Source organism: Octopus bimaculoides, chromosome 2 (assembly GCF_046866305.1).
Source record: "Octopus bimaculoides isolate indiv1 chromosome 2, ASM4686630v1, whole genome shotgun sequence".
Taxonomy (NCBI): domain Eukaryota; kingdom Metazoa; phylum Mollusca; class Cephalopoda; order Octopoda; family Octopodidae; genus Octopus; species Octopus bimaculoides.
This window is the reverse complement of record NC_142929.1, coordinates 15,755,482-15,770,481: the sequence shown is the minus strand read 5'-3', so window position 1 is coordinate 15,770,481 and position 15,000 is coordinate 15,755,482. Positions and strand designations below refer to the sequence as shown.

General features: G+C 35.9%; 1 protein-coding gene across 17 annotated transcripts in view; it reads right to left on the bottom strand.

Moving 5' to 3' along the window:
- The window catches only part of LOC106881988 (uncharacterized), a 458,683-nt gene that overhangs the window by 176,561 nt on the left and 267,122 nt on the right, over nucleotides 1–15,000 (bottom strand). For all 17 annotated transcript variants that reach the window (XM_089341023.1, XM_089341048.1, XM_089341081.1 and 14 more), the window contains one exon: nucleotides 11,253–11,305. The gene's annotated coding sequence lies outside the window, so the exon portion shown is untranslated. The remainder of the gene's footprint in view (nucleotides 1–11,252; nucleotides 11,306–15,000) is intronic.

Sequence of the window (15,000 nt, the reverse complement as noted above, 5' to 3'; positions counted from 1 at the left end):
GGCAGGCAGCTTTACATATATCTATATTTATATATTTAACATTTGTACAGTGCGTATAACCAATGTTTAGAACCCCATGTGTTGCCTTATTGTATCAAAGATGTGAGTATAAAAGAAAATCAAATCATTTAAAAAAAATTTCTTCATGCTATTCTCTATCAATATTCAGAACACAGAGGAGATATAAAACAAATAATAGTGCAGATGTTTGTGTATTTATTCATTAGATCTCTACACATATTTCATTGGTAAATAGTTCCTTTGTGCATGGATATACCTTAACATCAGATTATATCATCAAAACCTCAGAGTTTGTCTAATAGGTGAAATATTGGCATGTGGGCAATTCATATTACTCTGATAGTTACATTGACTCAACGAAATCAAGATACTGCAGTGGTTAAGGTAAAAGAATTTATTTAGATGTTACTAACCATTTAGGGAGAGAACTTATTGTGTCATAGTAAAAGCTGATGGTAAATGAGTTAAAAGCAACATTCACTCTGCTGCTAAACAATCGTCAGACTGACTTACAATATCAGATGGTAAGGTTAATGACAAAGAGAAAATATAACAACCTAAGCCAACATTTTCTTTTATTTGTTTCCTGAATAAAACTAGGCTATTAACATGTAACAGCATAGACGGAATGAGATATATAGATTGACATGTGTGTATGTGTGTGTGTGGGGGGGGGGGGGGGTACATGTATGTATGTTTGGATGGTTGGGTGGATATAGAAAGACAGACAGGTAGATAGACAGATTGATAGAGAGACATATATATATACATATATATATATATATTAGATAGATAGATAGACAGACAGGCAGACAGAGAGATAGATAAATAGACAGACACACAGACAGATAGGCAGGCAGGCAGACAGACAGGCAGACAGACAGACAGATAGATAGCTAGATACACAGACAGACAGACAGACAGATAGACAGATTGATAGACAGTCAGATGGACAGACAGATAGATAGATAGATAGATAGATAGACAGACAGACAGACAGACAGACAGACAGACAGACAAACTGATAGATAGAAAGTCAGATAGACAGACAGTCAGACAGACAGATAGATAGATAGATAGATATACTGGATTTTACTTACAGCCATTCTTGATGCTGCAGACCTAATCCTGCATGAAGAATTCAGAGTTTTAAGTTCAAATTTGTTTGAGCACTACTCCATGTTTTCTATACTGAGCATATCTAACTCTCACCTATTGTCTATATACTTATACATATGTTTGTATGTATGTATATATATATATATATATATATATATATATATATATATGTGTGTGTGTGTGTGTGTGTGTGGTTGGCGTTAGGAAGGGCATCCAGCTGTAGAAACTCTGCCAAATTTAGATTGGAGCCTGGTGTTGCCATCCGGTTTCACCAGTCCTCAGTCAAGTCGTCCAACCCATGCTAGCATGGAAGGCGGACGTTAAACGATGATGATGATGATGATATATGTACATTTGTGTGTGTGTATGTGTTATATATATATATATATATATATATAAATATATATATATGTGTACATTTGTGTGTGTGTATGTGTGTTATTGCTCCCTTTCTACGATATTGCATGACAGTTGTAAACAAGTGCCCCTGTCATGCAAACAGTGTCTTTCGTTGACAATCCTCCATGAAAACATGTCTGGTCATGGAGAAATATTGCCTTTCTTTGGAAACAGGTGATGGTTGGTGACAGGAAGGGCATCCAGCCGTAGAAAATCCACCAATCATCAACAAATTCTGTCTGACTAATGCGAGCTCGGAGAAGTGGATGTTAGAATGGCAATGATGATAATGACGGTCATGATGATGATTGTGATGTTGATGTTTACCACTTAACAACAGTAACATGGAAGAATAAAGATAAGGATAAGCCATCGAGAAGCACAGCGAACTTGCTGAAGCACAATGTTAGAATATACGACTATACGACATATGGGATATCGAACTAAAAAATGAAGGGCGAAGAGAAAGCTTTTTAAAAGAAAAAGAGAAGAAATCAGTTTAAATAAAGAATTTTAAAAAAACATAAAGAATAAAAAAAATCACAGTCGTGATACCAAAGTAAAAGATTGGTAAAGGATAAAACAGAGAATCGGAGAGTGTATTAAGATGAAGAGAGGATCAGAACAGAATTGAGAGGTGTTTGGAAGAAACTAAAGTGACAGGAACACTAAACATGACGGAAGAGAATATTAGTCAAAAATGACAATCAGAAGCCAGAAACATTTTCTGTCAAATAAAGCTGGCAGATCAACAGCTAACTTATGGATGTTAGTTTCTCTGTTTTCCTATTGAATGTTTGTGTTATTTTTTCTTGTTTATACAAAATTATTTCGTTTTAGCCTTTAATAACATAATGCTGGTTGATTTGATGGGAACATCACTTTTCAATCTTTCAGAAATAGTTGTGCTCGGTTTTTGTTCTCAAATGCCAGATTGCAGCAGGAACCATCTTCTGTATTAAAAATCATTCACTTAGTGAACAATACTAAAAATGTTTCGAATCTAAATGTTTCTCATTGAATAGGTTTATTGTGTCCAAACAGGAATCTTTCCCCCCAGCAACCCCAAAGCAGATATTAATGGTTAGTCAACCATACCACATGCACTCCGATTTTATTATTTTTAACCATATATTTTTCTTCTATTTCATGCTTTTTCTTTTGTTTGTTTTTGTAGTTCTAAATCTGGTTTTATGGTATTGCAGCATCAACTTGATGGTTCAGCAAATTTAGATATTTGTATGAATTAATAATGGTGAAGTGTGGTGGGGTAGAAATCAATCAGGTGTTTTATAACTGTGTAGGTGGTGTAAAGACGTAATGGTAATTTCCATTGAGTTGAGTGACTCTTTGACTCATGAGCTTCAGCCATTCCATATCCTCCCTTTTTCACATGCAATTTTCTAGCTCTAGTCAATATCTTGGGGGGCTCTAGTCAATATCTGAATAGCAGGCTACCCATAGCAATTTACATGACAATGGCGATGATGATGATAGTGAGGAGGAGGAGGCTGGAGGACAATAACAATGACGAGAAGTTTGCTTTACGACCATACGGTTCCCGGTTCAGTCCCATTGCATGTCACATTGTATCTTTTATTATAGCCTCGATCCAACCAAAGCTTTGTGAACGGATTTGGTAGACAGAAACTGAAAGAAGCCTATCATATATATATATATATATATATATATATATATATATATATATATATATATACTCTTTTACTTGTTTCAGTCATTTGACTGCAGCCATGCTTGAGCACCGCCTTTAGTCGAGCAAATCGACCCCAAGACTTATTTTTTGTAAGTCTAGTACTTATTCTATTGGTCTCTTAGGCCAAACCACTAAGTTATGGGGACGTAAACACACCAGCATCGGTTGTCAAGCAATGTTGGGGGGACAAACACAGACATACAAACATATATATATATATATATATACGACGGCTTTCTTTCAGTTTCTGTCTACCAAATCCACTCACAAGGCTTTGGTCGGCCCGAGGCTATAGTATAAGACACTTGCCCAAAGTGCCACGCAGTGGGACTGAACTCGGAATCATGTGGCTGGTAAGCAAGCTACTTCCACACCTATATATATATATATATATATATTGATGTGTGTGTATGTGTCTGCATTTGTCCCCAACAACTGCTTGACAACCAGTGTTGGTTTGTTTATATCCCTGTAACTTCACAGTTCAGCAAAGAGACTGAGAAAAGAAATACCAGGCTTAAAAAGAATAAGTCCTGGGGTCAATTCATGTGTCTAAAAAAATTCTTCAATGTGTTGCCCCAGCATGGCCACAGTCTAATGACTGAAACAAGTAAAAGTCAGAAGATGATGATGATGATGATGATGATGTTTAGCCCCAGGTCAGTCCTGCTGGAGACCATGATCAAAGGCACTTTGTCTATGTGTATCTCATTTCTTTTTAAGTGTAGTGTATGAAGGCTTACATTATCCAATGCGACATTTTTTCAAAACAGAAAAAAATGTAAAGTATGATTTGAGGAAGATTTAGTTGCTCTTTCTAACAAGCTGCACAACCATAATAGATGAGTCCCCTAATGGCCTGTTGCATTTTAATCTTACAGCTAAATAGATAACTCTTTGAAACGAGACCCAATCATCCATAAACAGGATATCTACTTAGCAGCTAAACTGGTTGATGTATAGAAAAATTTGCAAGGTTTGGCTTTGTTATATCTTCTGAGAAGGCCAGGCGCTAACTGCTATACGGGCCTTCGTTGATCAGAGATATGGAATGGGTGACTAACTTTGGTTTCATTATGCTGCAATGTTGAAAATTGGAGGTTTTTTGTAGCATTGTTGAACATAAGCAAATGGAAATAATTTTATAGGGATGAAAGACCTTGTGTTATATCTGACAGAACATAGGTGATAAGAGGAATTTGAGGGTACACAATTGTTGTTAGTTGGCTTGAGTAGAGAGTGGGGTACAAACAGCAAGTTCTATGAAATAGAGTGTATTATATCAAAAAGAGAAGAGCGAGGATGAAGTCACATTGAAATTATGTAAGATGGAATATTGGTTTCAAATTTTGGCACAAGGCCTGCAATTTTTTTTTGGGGGAGGGGCAAAGTCAGTTACATTTTACATCAACCCCAGTGCTCAACTGGTACATTTTTTTCATTGACCCCGAAAGGATGAAAGGCAAAGTCAACCTTGGTGGAATTTGAACTCTGAATGTAGAGACAGATAACATGCCACTAAGCACTTTGGCCAACATTGCTAATGCTTCTTCTAGTTCACCACCTTATACGCAAGAGGAAATATTATGTAATGGTTGTTGCCACCTCGACATGGCTGTTCTGTACGAAACTATGTCACTACCATTTTTTTTAGACCCCAGGAGGACATCTCCTCCAGCTGGTTAACTCCAGCCATGTCCGATATATTGCAAGCAGGGAAGCAAACCTCTACCATCTAGCGGTGACAAGACCAGTATACCAGTCTGGTTTCAGGGCATTCCCTGAAACTAGACTAGTATACAGGTCCTGTCCCCATTCACTCCTCTGCTCACAGTATATCAGACACTTGCTATGTTGTTAACCAGCTAGAGGAGATGCCCTCCTGGGATTTAAAAAATGGTAGTAGCATGACTCCATATGGAACAGCCATGTTGAAATGGCAACATACATTACTTTTCAGTCTTGTAACTCTTGTAGAAATTTTGGAATTAGCTACATTGCTTGTTGAAATATTCAGTTTTAAGTAGAAAGAGAAAATAACTATTTGGATGTAAGATGGTAAATTATGATATGAGATGGTAAATGCCAGACAAAATGTCATGCAGTTTATATCATTTATCTTATTCATTTCAGTCATTAGAAGACTGTGGCCATGCTGGGGCACTGCCTTGAAGAATCTTAGTTGAACAAATTGACCCCAGTGCTTACTTTTTAGTAATGTCTGATGCTTATTCTGTTGGTCTCTTTGGTGCCAAAGTACTAAGTTACAAGAATGTAAACACACCAGCACTGGTTGTCAAGTGGTGGTGGTGGGGGAACAAACATGGACCCAAAGACACACCACACACATTGATATACATAAAACAGGCTTCTTTCAGTTTCTATCTACCAAATCCATTCACAAGAGTTTGGTCAACTTGAGGCTATAGTAGAAGACACTTGCCCAAGGTGCTACACTGTGGGACTGAACCCGGAACCATGTGGTTGGGAAGTAAACTTCTTACCACAGAACTACTTAGAATTTTGTTTCTAGTTCAAATATTGCCAAGATCAGCTTCATCATTCATCTTCCCAGGGTCTATGTAATAAAGTACCAGTCAGATATTGGGGTCCATTATAGTTGTGTGGTTATATATATATATTTGTGTGTGTGTGTATGTGTGTCTGCCCCTCTACCATTGCTTCACAACCAATGCTGGTGTGCTTACATCCCTGTACTTTAGCGGTTTGGCAAAACAGACCGATAATATAAGTGCTAGGCTTATAAAGAACAAGTCTTGGGGTCGATTTGTTCGACAAAAGGTGGTGCTCCAGCATGGCCACAGTCAAATGACTGAAACCAGTAAAAGAGCTACAGAGTATCATAATAACTATATTCTTCTTTCTGTTTCAATTATTTCCTGTGAACTTTGGATCTTAATGTTGACATCAATAAATAATCTCTGTTGTTGCTTTTGGTAAGATCAACAAACATGAATTCCATAAATATTTCTTGAAGCACCAAAAACAAAATATGATCATAATATTCAAACAAGAAATATAAAAAAAGCCCCTCCAAAAATATATACATATATGAGCAAAATAGGCCAAAACTGTAAAAATAAAATACAGAAATCCATGAATAAAGCTGAAAGTTTTAAAAAGAATTTGTAATAAGATGTACTTTAGATAATAGTAAAAAAACAAAACAATAAAAAACAAAGATATCTGTACGAGAAATAAGAAAAGAGAAGTATGCACCAAGTTGAACAAAGAAAGAAAAACAACTAAATCATTAGGGATACATGGTGGAGACAAAAGTGAAAATAATAAAAACAATATATACATATATATATATGCACACACACACATGTATATATATACATACAACATTTATATGCAAACACATGTATATGTACATATTTGTATATGTGTGTGTTAACATATGTATATATATATATATATATATATATATATATATATATATACTTACATATATATATACATAATACATATACATACGTATATATAAATATGCATACATACATATATATACGTATTTATGTGAATGTGTGTGTAGATATATATATATTTATATATGTATACACATACACACACAAACACTTACACACATACGTGTGTGTGTGTGCATGCATGTGTGAGTATGTGCTTGTGTGTGTGCACTTGTGTTGACCTTGTTTTATAGTTGTAAACGAGTGCCATTTCAATGCAAGCAATCTTGTTCGTTTTCAGACTTCAATGCAAACATGTCAAGCCATAAGAAATCTGACTAAAAGAATTCTATCTGACCTACGCAAGCATGGAAAAGGTAAACATGATGATGATGATGATGATGATGATATATGAATGTGTGTGTGTATATATATATGTATATCACTTCCAGCCTGAAGGTTGTGGCCATCCCGTAGCACTGCGTATGCAACTGGTACACCCCAACAATCATTCGGTGTGTAACAATGGTTCATCTGGAATCTCGGATAGTCATTTCCTTCAATCTACTTCTAAATTGCATAAAGGTTTTAGTTTAGGATTTCAGCATCAGAGGGTTTCGTTTTGGCCCGAGATACATTTGTACCATCAAGTACAGCTAGTAAGAATGTCTGTTTGCATAACTGAAAGCACATCTGATAGTGCCACTACAAACAGCAACAGCCCAAAGACGTCTCCCTGTGGGACTTGTCTTAGAACTTACATTTCCCTTGACAGAGAACAATAAGCAGTAACTTCCTGATTTCTGTTACTTAACCCTTTCATTACCAACCTGGCTGAAACCGGCTCTGACTCTGAGTACAAATGTCTTGTTTTCATAAGTTTTGAATTAAAATCTTCCACCAAACCTTAGTCATAATTTATGTTCCTAACACTAGCTTAATGATAACTAAGTTATTTTACTAAATTCTTTGTTATATTGAAAGTAATTGAAAGAAACACAGAGCATCTCAACAGAAATATGGTAACAAAAGGGTTAACAAATGATTAATTTAACCCTTTTGATACCAACCCGGCTGAAACCGGCTCTGGCTCTGAATACAAATGTCTTGTTTTCATAAGTTTTGAATTAAAATCTTCCACCAAACCTTAGTCACAATTTATGTTCCTAACACTAGCTTAATGACAACTAAGTTATTTTACTAAATTCTTTGTTATATTTAAATTAACTGAAAAGAAACACAGAGCATCTCAACAGAAATATGGTAACGAAATGGTTAAAATGTCATTTGAGCCACTCTTAATTTTCTGACTATACTAAGATGATGAGATTTTAAGCTCACTATCTCCTGATCAACTTTACTGAAGGCCTTTGCAAAGTTAGCATATATAACATGCATAGCCATGACGAAACAGCTGTTACAACACTCTGTAGTAGTGTTGCAGGAATTTCGTAAGGCAGCTTCTTCCAGGGTGAAAGCCATGCTGAGTATTAGTCATTTTGGTCATTTTCTTCTTAAAACATGAGAAATCTTCTTCTGCTAATTCATTCCATACATGAAGTCAAAGAGGTAGGCCTATAATTTTTAACATCTGCTCAACTTACACCTTTTGGAAATTTTCTGTTTGCTAGAAAGCCATGAAAAAGTATCTGGGGTGGCTTTGCAAACAGCTTCTCTACGTATATTTAGGAGGATTACAGGGAATCCAGTGGAGCTAGTCATAGAATCTAAGCTCATATTGTATATAGAAATATACGTGTGTATGGTCTGTGTAGGGATAAGAAATTTTAATATCAGAAAGCCTCAATATAGTTATGATAAGAACATGTTTACTTACATATTACACCCACTGTGAGGTCTTCTTATATTGAATTTAATTCTGTTACTGTAGTTTACATGGTTTTGCATAGGAAATTATATTAATACTTATTGTTTGATCATACATAATATATTATGTGTGAATGTGCACACACACATACATACTACATACATATGTATGTATGCATGTAGGTATGTATGTGTGCATGCATGTATGTGTGTGTGCATATACAAATATGTATATAAACACATATGTACACATACCTACACAGACATACACACACACATACATACCTACATGCATACATACATATGTATGTAGTATGTATGTGTGTGTGTGCATATACAAATATGTATATACACACATATGTACATACATACATGCATACATACACATACCTACACAGACATACACACACACATACATACATACCTACATGCATACACACATGCATACATACACACACACACACACACACACACACACACACACATTACAGAAATGAAAAAATTACTATAGAATAAGCAGAATTTGAAGTACACATAATATAACTTCTGTTATTAATTACCACCTCTGAAAAGAAAACAAACCAAAAAATATATATAAATAAAATAAAAGAAAGGAAAAAAAATAGACCGTATTCTTGACTTTCCTCAGTAAAATGTACCAAAAAGCCGTCCTGATTATGACAGATGAATAGTTGAACAAGTCTCAGAAGCTTGAACCAGAAAAATATCATAGAACCAAAATATGCTTTTGTAAGATTTTTATGTATTCATACATGTGGGTATATGTGTATACATTTGTGTGTGTGTGTATGTTTTTTCTTTTCTTTTTTTTTCCTTTTTTGTTTACTACTACAGTTTAATCATATGGCAATCTACCCACCACTTGCAAACCACCCAAGGAAAGTACAAGATACTTAAAAAGAGAATGAGGCATGGAAAAGCAGGTTTTTAGTGTGGGGGGGGATATATATATATATATATATATGTATATATATATTCTTTTTTTTCTTTTTGCATTAGAAATAAGTAAAAGAAGAATAATAAAGAGGAGAGATTATATTTTTTTTCTCTTTTGTCATTATTAACCTCAACTTCAACAGCTCTGGTTTTGTATGATGTATCTGTTATGAAAGTTATTTAGCTCTGGGATGCAAGTTTATACTTTCTAAATCATTTAACATGAGTTGGGGTACTTCTGTTTATTTTTTGCATTTGTTTCATAATACTCAACGAAATAGTTTTCTATATTTCATGAAAGGCTCTGTCTGAATCATTATATCTTTCCTATTCTCCACAGCAAAGAAATATCTTAACCCTTTTGATACCAACCTGACTGAAACCGCCTCTGGCTCTGTAGTACAAATGTTTTCTTAAGTTTTGAATTAAAATCTTCCACCAAACCTTAGTCACAATTTATGTTCCTAACACTAACTTAATGATAACTAATTTATTTTACTAAATTCCTTGTTATATTTAAAATTAATTGAAAGAAACATAGAGTGCCTCACCAGAAATATAGTAACAAAAGGGTTAACAAATGATTAATTTCACCCTTTTGATACCAACCTGTCTGAAACCACCACTGGCTCTGTCATACAAATGTCTTGTTTTCAAAAGTTTTGAATTAAAATCTTCCACCAAACCTTAGTCACAATTTATGTTCCTAACACTAGCTGAATGATAACTAAGTTATTTTACTAAATTCTTTGTTATATTTAAAATTAATTAAAAGAAACACAGAGCACCTCAACAGAAATATAGTAACAAAAGGGTTAACACATGATGAATTTAACCCTTTTGATACCAACCGGGCTGAAACCACCTCTGGCTCTGTAGTACAAATGTCTTGTTTTCAAAAGTTCTGAATTAAAATCTTCCACCAAACCTTAGTCACAATTTATGTTCCTAACACTAGCTTAATGATAACTAAGTAATTTTACTTAATTCTTTGTTGTATTTAAAATATATATATATATAGATGCAGCATGGCTGTGTGGTAGGAAGCTTGATTACCAACCACATGGTTCTGGGTTCACTCCCATTGCATAACACCTTAGGCAAGTGTCTTCTACTATAGCCTCAAGCTGACCAAAGTCTTATGAGTGGATTTGGTAGATGGAAACTGAAAGAAGCCCGACGCATATGTGTGTGTGTGTGTGCGTGTGTGTGTGCGGTGTGTTTGTGTGTCTATGTTTGTCTCATCACCATCACTTGACAACCAATGTTGGTGTGTTTACGCCCCTGTAACTTAGCAGTTTGTCAAAAGGAACCAATAGATTAAGTACCAGGCTTCAAAAGGATAAGTACTAGGGTCAAATTGTTTGACTAAATGTTGTGCTCCAGCATGGCCACAGTCAAATGACTGAAACAAATAAAAGAATAAAAGAATATATACACATACACACACACACATATATATTTGTATACAGCTTGTGTGTATGTGTGTGTGGGTGCTTGTTCCCCCACTGCTGCTTGACAACCAGTGTTGGTGTGTTTATATCTCTGTAACATAGCAGTTTGCCAAAAGAGGCCGATAGAATGAGTACCAGGCATTTTGGGATCGACTTGTTTAACTAAAATTCTTCAAGGTGGTGCCCCCCCACTGCATGGCAGCAGTCTAATGATTGAAACAAATAAAAGAATAGAGGAATAAAAGAATAGACGAATAAAAGAATAAAAGAATAGACGAATAAAAGAATAAAAATATACAACAAATATATTTGAAATATATAAATACTTACTTGAATGATTTATATTCCATTTCTAATACTGTATAGGTTCCATGCTGTCATATCTGGAAGGAAAAAGAAAAAGAAAATATTGGCTCGTTATCATAATCATTAAAGGTTTCTTATGAAGAGAAAATGGTAAACAATGGCTTATTGCAGAAAATTCTATAAAATCTGATTTCTTCAAGTCTTACTGATGCCTTTTTTTTGTTTGCAATGTTTTCACTGTCGTCGTCATTATCGCTGCCACCGCTGGCATCATCGATGATAGCGGCAATCGTCATCAACATCATTGTCATCATCATCATCATCGTCATCATCATCATCATTATTTTTATGTCTCATTTTTCCATGCTGGCATGCACTGAACAAGACTTATGGAGGCAGTATTTCACAGCCAGATACCTCTCTTGTTACAAACATTTACATCGTCATCTTTTACATGCAGGTATTCACGATTTTACTGGTTTGCAAATAAATCCAACAAACCAACACTCAAGCATGTACATGCACACACACGTACACACACATGCATGCACATGTGCACACACACACACACACGCTTGCATACGTACATAGACTTGCTTCCCAGCAACATGGTTCCGGGTTCAGTCCCACTGCGTGGCACCTTGGGCAAGTGTCTTCTGCTTTAGCCTGAAGCCACCCAAAGCCTTGTGAGTGAAGATGGTAGATGGAAACTAAAAGAAGCTCGTCATATATATATGTATATGTCTGTGTGTCTGTGCTTGTCTCTCCCACCATCACTTGATAACTGATGCTGGTGTGTTTACATCCCCGTAACCTAGTGGTTCGGCAAAAGACCCTGATAGAATAAGTACTAGGCTTACAAAGAATAAGTTCTGGGGTCAATTTCTTTGGCTAAAGTTGGTGCACCAGCATGGCCGCAGTCAAATGACTGAAACATGTAAAAGATATACGTACATACATACTGATGGAATGTCCCAGTGAAGACCTCAATAAAATTTAAGCACAACAGACCTGATATAATGACTTGGGATTGAGAAGAGAAACTGTGTACAGTTGTGGAAATTAGCTGCCCAGCAGAAGTTAACATAAAACTGAAGATCAGTGAAAAAGAGAACACCTATGCTGAACTATTGAGAAATCTGCGGTTACTCTATCTAGAGTACAAGTTCAGGTTTATAACTGTGATTATTGGGGCCCAGAGATATGTAACACACCGCCTAAATACCAATCCTGAGAAATTAGGCTTATCAAAATCAGAAAGGAAAAAGCTAATTCGAAGACTACAGATCCAATCCATCACTGGAACTATAGAAATCTGTAAAACTTTCTAGAAGTTTATTGTTTAAGTATATATGTGCATGTCTAGATATGCAACTATATGCATGAGAAAACATACATACATACATATATACACACAAACAAAAATACCCTTTTGTTGATGTTGAAATTCCAAAGAAGGAGCCTTGGATCTAGGTTAGAAACCAGCTCTTTCTCTATTAGCAAGAAATCTTGAAATAAAACTAAATAATTACTTACATACATACATGCATACATACATACATACATACATACATGCATACATGCAAACATACATACATACATATGAACAGACTCGCACACACATCTTTTATCACTTATCTTTTACTCGTTTCAGTCTATGGCCATGCTGGGGCCCCACCTTGAAGAATTTTTTTTTTGTCAAACGAATTGACCCTAGTAATTTTTTTGTTTTATTTTTAAGCTTGATACTTATTCTATCAGTCTCTTTTGCCAAACCATTAAGTTAACAGGGATGTAAACCCACCAACACCAGTTATCAAGCAGTTGTGGGAGACAAACGCAGACACAAAGACTCACCCGCTCACACACACACACACACACACGTTACAAATGTCTATGAATCGACAAGATCTATGCAGGCAGCTGACCTTTTAATTAGAGCTAAATCTCCTTCAATCACCCTAATCACCATCATCTATCACAGCATGAGTCGAACGGTTTGACAAGGATTGGCAAGCAGAAGGCCTGCACCAGACTCCATTTGTATGTCTTGGCAAGGCTTCTACAGCTGGATGCACTTCCTAGTGCCAAACACTTTACAGAGTGTACTGGGTGCTTTTTATGCGACACCAGCATGGATGTGCTTTATACATGGCCTGACATGGGTGCTTTTTTATGTGGCACCAGCACAGGCTAACTAAAAACAAAATATATGATAAATGCACATCTAATACTTGCAGTCCCAGATACACTAGGTCTGATAAACAGAAAGAGGGTGAAAAAAATCATCATTCTTTAATGTCCACTTTCCGTGCTGGCATGGGTTGGACGGTTTGACTGAGGACTGGCAAGCCAGGAGGCTGCACCAGGCTCCAGTCTGCTCTGGCAAGGTTTCTACAGCTGGATGCCCTTCCTAATGCCAACCACTCCAAGAGTGTAGTGGGTGCTTTTTACGTGCCACCGGCATGGGGGCCAGTCAGGCAGCACTGGCATCGACTACGCTCAAATGGTGCTTTTTACATGCCACCATCATGGGAGCCAATTAGGTAGCACTGGCATTGACGATACTTAAATGGTGCTTTTTACATGCCACCGGCACGGGAGCCAGTCAGGCGGCACTTGGGAACAAAAATAGATGAGATGATCACAGATGGAACATTGATGATCATAGATATAATAACAACAACAACAGCAGCAGCAGCAGGAACCACAAAAGGCAAGGGTATCAGGCTTAAAACCTCATCTGTATGTCTGGTCTGTTAATCTGCTAATAATAAACATATGTATGGAAAAGAAGAAAGAGGGGGGGGGGAGAAGAAGAGGAAGGAAGCGGATAAAAAGAAAAGGGAAGAAATGAGAAGCAGAAGATGGAAGGGGAGCAACAGATGTCTTGAAATCTTCTTGGATAAGGAATCTATTTCAGCAGAATTCTAGTGGAAGCTCGTTCATTCATTGAATTTGATAGCTTAAAAGATTTAAGCACAACTATATAACACGAAATGCTTGTAAGACCCTTTACCAGAAGATGGGGCTGGGGACGGGTCTTGTTATTCAAATTATCTCTTCTTCTATTTTACACACATGCAGAATACATCGCCCAAGCACTTCCCTTTTTTTTTTTTTCTCCTTCCCCACCACATTTCCTTCAATCTCACTTTCTACACTCTCGCACGCACATTTATATATATCTGTCAATTTTTTTTCTTTTTATTTTGGATACAAGTGTATTCATATTGCACACACACACACACACACACACACACTCGCTTGATATATATATATAATATATTACATGTATATATATATATATATATATATATATATATATATATATAGATAGATAGATAGATAGATAGATAGATAGATAGATACACACATATTGTTCACTTTACATCCATTTTTTTCTATACTGGCATAGGTTATAATTATGTATATCCATACATATATACATGCATGCATACATTTACATATATATATATATATATATATATATATATATATATATATATATATATATATATGCACACACAGATATGGATGTACAAACAGAAGAAAGAATACTTAATTTATACGGTAAAGTTGATTTATTCATTTGAAGCTTGCTATTCACTCGATAACATGATGATGATGATGAGGAGGAGGAGGAGGAGGAGTGACGGGAATGAAGATGACTAAAATGACAATGATAATTGGCAGTGTTGAGCCGAAAGAGCACAAGGAGGATAACAGTGAAGACGATAACAATGATGCTGATGTTGATGATGATGCTGCT